Raw genomic sequence first — 9,587 nt, 5'->3', positions numbered from 1 at the left:
GAGAGCATCTTCATACATCAGTCTTTGGGTTGTAGCTCTTTCACATCGACTCCCAGAAAGCGAATGACTGAATCCGTCTATGGGGATTGTCAAAGTATTGACATAGGTTTAGCAAAATCTCTCCCAAAAGGCCATACTGCTCTGTTCCCTTACCAGCATGGGAGAACATCTACCTCGCCACCCCCCTTTTCTTTTCCACTTTGACTAAGTTCGATACGGCTACATGATTTTCTTTCTTTTTTTTTTTTTTTTTTTAAGATTCCATCCATTAATTTGACAGAGAGAGAGAGAGTGAGCACAAGTAGGGGGAGTGGCGGGCAGAGGGAGAGGACCCCGGGATCATGACCTGAGCCCAAGGCAGATGCTTAAAGACTGAGCCACCCAGGTGCCCCGCTACGTGATTTTTTAAAGCAGAAAACCTCTTTGAACCATCATGAGGCTGATGCCCCTTTTCATGCATTCCAGAGGCCCGCTAAAGAGAGGTGTCCCCCCATCCCCCGCGCCGACCTGAGGGATTTGGAAGGGAACTCTGAAGGTCTCTTACAAAATCTAACATGGTTGAGAGCAGGGATTTCCACTCTGGCCCCTGTGCTGCAGCCAAGATCTTGGAAGAGTGTTTATTTTTCTTTACTTTTCCCTTTTGATAATCAAATTTAATGCATTCATTGAAAATCCCACAAGTCTGTTCCCTTTCCCAGGAGCAGAATGAAGTAATGGAGTTCCCACATTCTGACAGCGTGGTTTGGAGTCCACTAAAAATGATAGCCCCCAGCCCATAGAGCCTGGGTGAGTTCGAGTAAGTGGAGGTTTGCTACAACAATCCAGCAAAGGGAGGTTTGCACCAGAGCCCTGGAGATCTTCCAGCACTTAGCTGCCCAGTGATTCCCTCCTACAAGGGTTGAAGCCTTTCCTCTACCTGCCTGCAGCCCTATCTTGATAGGTAATTGAGCTCTGCTATCGGAAGAATCCATTTTCTCATGGTTAGAGATCCAGCCAATGCTTTTCCCAAGTAGGGGGAGCCTTGGGGTGTGATCTCAAGGGCTCCTGGCCTTTGCCTCCCGCCTGAAGCTAATGCGAAAAAGGGGAGGTAGGCTCTCAGCTCAGTGTGTGTGGGTGTGGGTGTGGGTGTGCTGAGCTCCTTCTGCTCTGGGAGTTCAGATAGCGCAAGACTTGAGAAGACCTTCAGCCTCATCATCCTTAACTGACAGTGGCCACACAAGACGGCCAGCCCGAGGTCCCCTGAGAACCTCCGCTGCACTTCATGACCTGGCTGTTAAAGATCATTCCAGGTATGAATTTGTCGGTCTCAGGTTTTCTGTGGGATGACTCTGAAATACCCAATTGGAGAAGCTAGCTGAAGTTTCTACTCTGAAGGCCTGGCTTGGATATCTTGCTGCCTCATAAGGCAGTGCCTCAAGCTGGGTCTCTGGGCTTGAGTGACAGGCAGGTTAACTATTTCACTGCTGGACGCCAGCTCCCTCCCCAGCCCTCTAACCCCCAGCCCACAGTCCTAGGGGTGCATTCTGCAAAGGCTTAGGAAGCATGCAGGAAAACTGACCATCCATCCTGAGGGCTTTTTTTTTTTTTTTTTGAAGAGAAAAGATCTTTAGAAAGAGTCCACAGTACTAAACACATATAAAATTTGGTTTTCTTTTTTTAAATAAGGAGGTATAGAGCAGAACTTTTTTTTTTTTTACAAAGATTCTCACCAGCCAAATAATCCTCATTGATATTTTACATCAAATACATGTGTAAGTTTAGGAGGTTGAGATCATTCAGAAAGGTAGGAAATTGAAAGCGGGCAAATAATGCAAAACCTACCTTACCCGTCAGAATAAACGCCGGGGTTGCTATATATTCTTACAGATAAATTGTTCTAATCACGTACATTTTGAATTGTACTAGGTTTTCGGGAACGCAATCCTTACATAAAATGAGAGCACACCACACTATTTGCATCCTCCTACATTAGAGAGGAGGAAACCAAATTAAAGGGCAGAAAAAACTTTCTAGAGTCTCAGAGATAAAGCAGCGGAGCACGGATGTGGGCCCAGGTGTGATCCTAGAGTCACCACACCAACCGTGCCTACTGATTCTAGCATCTCCTCCCCCGCCCCGGGTCACTGTGGGAAGTGGCCAGCATCCTCGTTGCCTGGTGCAGGGCCCACCGCCCCACAGCCAGCCTTACCGGCACACTGTGCCCCTGCTCACATCCCTTCAATGACCCTCCCCTTCATACGCTCTCCCAGCAGAGCTGATTAGCTATGGAAAACATTGGGTAGAGATTGGCTTTTTAAAGAAAGTGGGACCTAACAAGCACAGTGGCATCATATTAATAGTTACGAGAGTTGCAGTAGGTGACTACCTAGCTCTGCTAAGGGCTATAGGATGAGAGCGGCTAATGTCTTAGCAAGTTTTGGGCCAAGAGGTGGTAATCGCAGCTATCACTTTGGGCCTTAACCCCTTTGGAAATGGGACAGGAAGAGGGATTCACCTGAATAAGTAAATCAAAGTAAAACCGTTGTCAATTATGCCCATATCTACGGCTGTGTGTTACGTGCATCAGCATAGAACACCTCTATGAGGTCGAAACTATCATCCCCATATATAGATGAGGACAGGGAGACTCGGGGTTGTTGAACAAATTTTCCAAGACCACCCAATGGTGAGTGCAAGCTAGAACTGGTTTGCTGGGGCGGCTGGAACGTAAACCCCACAGACTGGGGGGCTTAAGCAATATGTATTTCTGCCAGCCCTGGAGCCTAGAAATCTGAGATCAAGGGAAGGGCAGGCCTCCTTTCTTCTGAGGCCTCTCTCCGTGGCCTCTAGATGGCCATCATCTCTCCGTCTTCACATGGTCACCCCTCTGTGTGCCCGCACCTTCTCTCCTTATCAACTCACCAGTCCCATTTGACCAGGGCCCACCCGAATGACCCCATCTCCAAATACAACCCTGTGCTGAGGTACTGGGGGCAAGGACTTCAACCCGGCAAGGAGGGGGCACAATTCAGCCCAGAACAAGTGGCTGAGCCAGGACTCTGCTTCAAGTCCGTGATGCTGGAAGCTGGTCTTGTTTCCATAGCCCTGTGTTGCCTTGGAATTCCAGAAAGATTCCTTCACTTCTTTGGCCCATTTCAATGTGATTTAAGGAGCCACAGAATAGACAATGTCTATTTATAATTCTTACAGCTCTTTTAACCATAACGAACACAAAAACTCAAGGCCCAAAGTACAACAATCGATTTGTCCCTACTGCTGGCTTATGCAAGATGATGGAGCCTTTATATCATTATGTTGTTTATTTCTCCCCACAATGTTCCAAGGATAAAGGACTGAAGACCTCTGTTGCCCAGTGGCTTGGACTGAGCTGCACGTTCTTGGCTGGGATCAAGGCTCCTCTCCATGTCCTGCCTGAGGACCCTCTGGTGGGGTGACCAGGCCACAGCCAGCCCCGCGGAATGTCCACAGAGCAGGCAGGACGGGGATGGCTTTGTCCAGGGCCTTTGTCTTCTCCAGTGAATAATCTAGCCATGCCACTTTGCGATCCTTTATGCTGCTTGCCAAGATGGACTCACTTCACAATTTCTACCACATCTGCATTCAACCTATGATGTTATTTACTTTAAAAAAAAAAAAAAAACAATTGTTCTTGTTTTATTTAAATGTATCTTTTAAGAGAAGGCTTCTATAACTGTCTTAAATGGAACACCTGTAAGTTTTGCCGCAGAAGGTAACCACAGAAAAAGCACAAGGAAAAATAGCACTAAAGTCTAGCTAGATACAGTTGCTTACTACCCCTCTCTCTGCTAAAATAAATAAATATTGAGAAATACTACCAGTGATGTGAGACTTTCTTCTAATTGGAGGGTCAAAACACACTTGAAGGTGGGAAGAACTTTCTCAATGTTCTCTGGGTCTTTGTCCCATCCCAAACTCATGCCACTCACATGCAGGAAATGCTTTCTACCTCTCAAAGCACTCTTAACAACCACCCTCTGTATAAGCAGGGCAGACATTTTACACTTGTTTTCAATGGAGAGAAAATTCCAGCAAATGGTAGGCACTCTTAGATACTCCTAAGCCCCAGGCAAGCCGCCTCTTTGGAGTTCAGAGTTGGACAACAGTGTTTGCGGTCCAGGAACAAGGTCCAGGTCGGGGAGGAGGGAGGGCAGGAAGGCTTATGGCTAGAGAGATGGCTTTCTATAGTGGGCTCAGCCCCTTCGTTGTTCTTGAGCCAAGGACTACACAGCGGGAAACCAAAGGTAGGTTCAGACACACATGCTAGACCCAGGTTTCCAGGACTCTGCCTCTGACGGGGCTGCAGAAGGTGCTAGAATAACATCCGCTTCTCCCAGGGAAGGAGGGACCGCTTGCTGTTCTCTTTGCTCAGCTGTGGCAAATGATTTGACCGCAGGCTTTACCAGCTTCTTCCTTTCCTGTTTTTGTTTTACAAATAGCTGACCGAATTCTCAAATCAGAGGACACTTTGAACCCTGGCTCTTAAAGGGGGGTCACCAACCCCACCCGGGAGCTTGTTAGAAGTGCAGTATGTCCCCGCCCTCCACCCTCCACACCCGCGTCCCACCTCCCAGATGGATGGAATCAGAAGCTTCAGGTGAACAAAGTCTCAAAGTAATTCGAACACACATTACTTTTTGAGAAGCATGACTTTAAAAGACTGCAGTCAGGACATCACCCTGGACTTCAGGCTACAGATCCTTCAGGTGTGTGGTTCTCATGCTCAGAGCGAGGAGCCACCACTCTGAATGTTGCTCCTGTTAGGAGCACAGGTTCTAACCCAGGGTCTCCTACTTACCAGCTGGGGGATCATAAGCAAGTCACCCAGTCTCTCTGGGCCTCTGTGGCTCACTTGTAAAACCAAGAGAACAAAATCTACTTCCCAGAGTTATCAGAAGTAATCCATAAGAATGCCCGCAGAGCACTTCACCAGGTACCTGGTACGTGGTAAGTTCCAAGTCAAGGTGTGTATTCAGTAAATACGCATTGAGTACTTTCAGTGTCCAGGCTGTGCTCCAGGCTCTAGGGGTATAGCACTGAGCAGGACAGACAGGGTCCTGCTCTCATGGGGCTTACATTCAAGGGGTGAGGCAGAAAGAAAAAAAAAATCCAACTTTCAGTAGTAAGAAGGATCCTGAAGAAAATGAATCCCATGAGAGAGTTGTAGGAGTGGGAGTCAGCACCATTTGCAGGGGGTGCCCAGCATGGTGGACCTGAGGAAATGCCATTCAAGCCGAGACCCCAGATTGAGGAAGGAGGCAGTCACCAATAGGTCTAGAGGGTCACCAGGCAGAGGGGCAAAAGCCATGACCTGGGACCAGCTCGGTACAGGAAAGGAAGACAAAGGAAGGTCACATTGGCTGGAGTGTAGGTGTTATAAGATGAGGCTGCAGAGATGGGTTGCTTCATTTCTTGATAGAAATCGCTCTCTCTCGGAGACTTCGTCCTTCAGCTCTATAACCATCCATTGGCTCTTTTCAGAAAGCCTTTCCTGTTCACCCACAGGACAGATGGCGGATGGGCTGACTTGGAGACCAAGAGTGCTCCTTGTCCGAGTTCCCAGCTTCATGGGGGTTTACCTGAGTTCCTACAGGAAAAAGAGGCACTTCGGGCCCAACACCAAGTGCTTTGGAGAGGGAAGGGAGACTCTTCCAAGTAGAGAGCCCCTTCCTGGAGGGAGTTGATGTCTCCAGGGTGGGGTATATTTCCTAATGACGTCCCAGAGAAGCTGACTGCGCCAAATGCTATGGAAGGCGTGCCCAGAGCAGCCAGCAAGATCAGATTCAGAGTTTTCACCAAATGTGGGGTGTTAGCTGGTAGCTCCAAGCTTGCCTCCACTGTGTCAGCCTGCATTCGAGAAGTTTTAGACGGGGGGGGGGGGCGGCGGGGGGACAAGTAGCTTGCTTCAGAGGCTTAGACTTCACCTGTGACGTCACACCACATTCTGTAACCAAAATCACACTTTACAAAGAACTGATGCATGCTCCTCACTTGATCCTAACAACCCTGGGAAGCAGGGTAAGTCTCTCATCCCTATTTTGTAAATGCTCAGAAAGATTACAGCCTGGAGGGATAGAAGCAGGACTAGAAAGCCGATTTTCTGGCCCCTGGCCGGTGACATTTTCAATGGACCAGCCATTGCTCACAGTGCATACCCGTTGCCCCCAGAAGGTTCCCTTTCTTCCCACCTTCCCAGCCTCCCGTGCACCCCTTCTTGCCATTGCTAACTTTGGCTTACTTTCTCCTTGCTCTCTTCATTTTGTCCAAAGCATAATCTAGGATCATCTCCCTAATTTAAGGGCAGCTACTTAGCACCTTCATTCCCCTTTGCCATGTAACCTAACGTATTCTCGACTTCTGGGTATTAGGAAGTGGACATCTCTTTTCTGGATTATTCAGTCTCCCACATGCAGTCTTTCCCTGAGCAGCCATTTCTTAGCAACAACTTCACCCTATGGAAGATTTTAGACCACACTTGCTAAGTCACCACTATCATCAGCACCCACATGCCTCCAAACACTCAGCCAGGTGTTTCTAGTTTGGGATGATTTAATCTTTAATAATCTTTATATTCTTAGCACCCCTGGGTAGGCACAAATCCTTAATAATACTTAATTTTTTTAACTCTATTTGCTCAATTCTTAAAAAAAAAAAAAGGGGGGGTGTGCCTGGGTAACTCAGTTGGTTAAGCATCTGACTCTCAGTGTCAGCTCAGGTCGTGATCTCGGGGTCGTGAGATCGAGGCCCGTATCGGGCTCTGTGCTGGGCATGGAGTCTGCTCAGGATTCTCTCTCTCCCCTCTGCCTCTCCTGCTTGCGCGCTCTCTCTCTCTCTCCCTCTCCAAAAAACAAACAAAAACAAAACAAAACTCCTCCATTGGAAGGAAGAACTCCACACCCAACCCCCTGAAATGTTGATTTGGAGAAAGTTAAGTCCCACTTTGCGTGGAGACTAACCCTGAAAGGTTCAGTTCCAAAGGAGAAGGGCTCTGCAACCATCTCTGCTGGAGAAGGGGGAGCCGTTTCAGGGTCTTAATTAGAACGTGCGTTCCTCTGACAATCCACCTAGACGCTGTTTGCAGCTATGCAGTCTCTGCAGAGTGTGTCAGCATCTCCCCTCCTCCCAAGTGGGGCCGTTTGTTTTGAAGAACGCCTTAGAAGCTGCACAAATGCATTCAACTGGTTGCTTTGCTAATTACATCACACGTACCACAGTTACCACGGCAGGCTGAATCTAATTATGGTAAATGCGTCTACACTGAGATTTCCAGTACACCCCGAGAGAGGTTTTGAAGATTTCAGGCTTTGGGGGGAAAAAGGCGGAATGGAGTCTGGCCACCCTGTTCCGTCGTCTGGGGTAATATAAACACAAGGCAGGGCTCTTGGTAGGATTCTTGAAACAAACTCTCGAAGGGGCCAGAAGGAATGGAGTACACTGTCCACATTGGATGGCTCCCTTTAGAGAATTCTGTGCTGAGAACGCAAAAAGCCCAGCTCTTTGGATGCCAAGGGAAAATTCAAGACTCTCACCTGCCTCTTCCATTTCATAAGCTTTAAGTGAGCATCAGCTTTTATCAAGAGCTCTGCATGATGGTTTGGGAAAAAAACTAAGGCAGATGAGGCCAGCTGAGGGCAGGCCAGTCTATGCAGGATCCCGAGCAGCCTCATGATTTGGTGCTACTTGAATTGAATATTCTTTGTTTGATATTTATTTAGTGGATATGGGAGGGGGGAAGGATTTAATACTCTTTGTATACAGAAGTAAATTTGCTTATTTTACCTCCAATTGGCTGCAATATAATGTTCAAGAAATTTTGCCATTTACAAGAGTTTTTGTTTTCTTCCCCATTTTAAATTGTGATTTGTTTTCAAATCAGACAATTTTAAGCAGAAGGACATACTGGCGAGTTTTGAATTCAGGCAATAATATAATTCCCTCACTGCCAATAAATAGCACCCTACCAACAGCATGTGATTTCAGAATGATGGCTGACTGCCTATCACCTTCAGGCCACACTGTCCCCTGGGTGGTCTCAGAAGAGTGCGATATTCTTGTTACTATATATTTTTCATATGCAATTTATAATTTGAAAAAAAATTTGCCAGTGTTATTGAAATCCAATTTCTTAGGTTTATTCTAGTTTTATTCCTCAGGTTGCTATAAGTAGGATCTTTTCTTCTCTATTTTACAACTGATCACTGTTCCCATAGTTTGGGCTATTTTTTTGGTACTGATTTAAGTCTAAATTTTGTTTATAGCTGCCTTTTTGAATTTTCTTATTCATTTTTGTATTTTTTTCCTATTAGTTTCTTATTTTTCCCCCTTAAATATATGATCATATCATCTACACATACTCCGACCCTTCTGGCAAGTTTGGAACTCGTTAGCCCCTTGTCTTCTCTGGTTGTTCTGGCCTGTGTCTCTAGACACACCTCTTGAAAGGTGCTAGTGAATTTGGAAGTCCTTGGTTGGTTGCTAATTTTAATGGGAATGTTTTTCGTGTCTATCCATTAACCATGACTGCAGCTTTTAGAAGAGGATATATATTTTTGGTTTCATGGAACTTTCTCAATACAGCCTGCCTTCACGCCTTTGTACATATTTCCCCTCCTTTACTTGGGAAAACTGTACTTAACCTTCATGGCCCCTTTCAAATTCAATCTTTAGCATGAAGTCTTCCTTATGACTCAGGCTATTAGTCTTCTGCTCTTCTGCTGTCCCACAATACCCAGCTCATCTTTCATTATATGTAGTACAGAATACATTGTTTTGTAACCGTCTGTGTCTTTCCTTAGGCCGTGAGCCCCCTTAGATCAGGTGTCTTGTTCAGAGCTTACTAAGGTGTGGACCAGCTGAGCTACTTCTGTGAGCACTGATCTAATAAAGGACCGATCCGTTGACTGAGTCTCAGTGTATAATCTCTCTTGGCCCCATGACTAAGTACTCTCTATAGGGAGTGGTCCCCAGTTGATTATCTCTTGCCCTGACCTGTCCATTGAGCAAGTTCATTCAACTGCCAACTTGATTTATGCCAATTCAAGCCACACCACCACATGTATCATGTCTAAAACAGAATTCTTGATTCCCTGTGCCACCAAATCTGTTGCTGATGAGCCTCCCACACCACCTATCCCTGGAGTAGCCAGTGGTACTAGAGTTACCTGGACTCCTTTCTCTCTCGCCTCTTACACCAAACCATCAACCAGGCCGGTAGGAACCACTACCAAGACAGAGTGTGACAGTTTTAGAATAATGTGAAAAGGAATTTGCCATTTTTACAGATACACAAAGCATAAATGCCTGTGTTTTGTTTTGTATGTAAGAGACCAATACCAGTGGTTGCCTTTAGGGAGGGAAATGGGATGGCTGGGATACAGAAATGGGAGGGAGGCTAGCTTTCCACCCTTCCGGCTCTGAGTTTTGAACCATGTGCCTGCCTTACCTCTTAAAAACCAATTAAGGATCAGAAGGATGAAGACAGTAGTCGTTTTACTCTGTGATTTGAGACTAGAGTGTGCCGCGGGGGAGGAGAGGGATGGTTCGCAGAGATGAAACTGAATAACGAAACC

Source organism: Zalophus californianus, chromosome 13 (genome assembly GCF_009762305.2).
Source record: "Zalophus californianus isolate mZalCal1 chromosome 13, mZalCal1.pri.v2, whole genome shotgun sequence".
NCBI lineage: Eukaryota > Metazoa > Chordata > Mammalia > Carnivora > Otariidae > Zalophus > Zalophus californianus.
The sequence above is the reverse complement of the archived record's forward strand: the minus strand, read 5'-3'. Positions refer to the sequence as shown.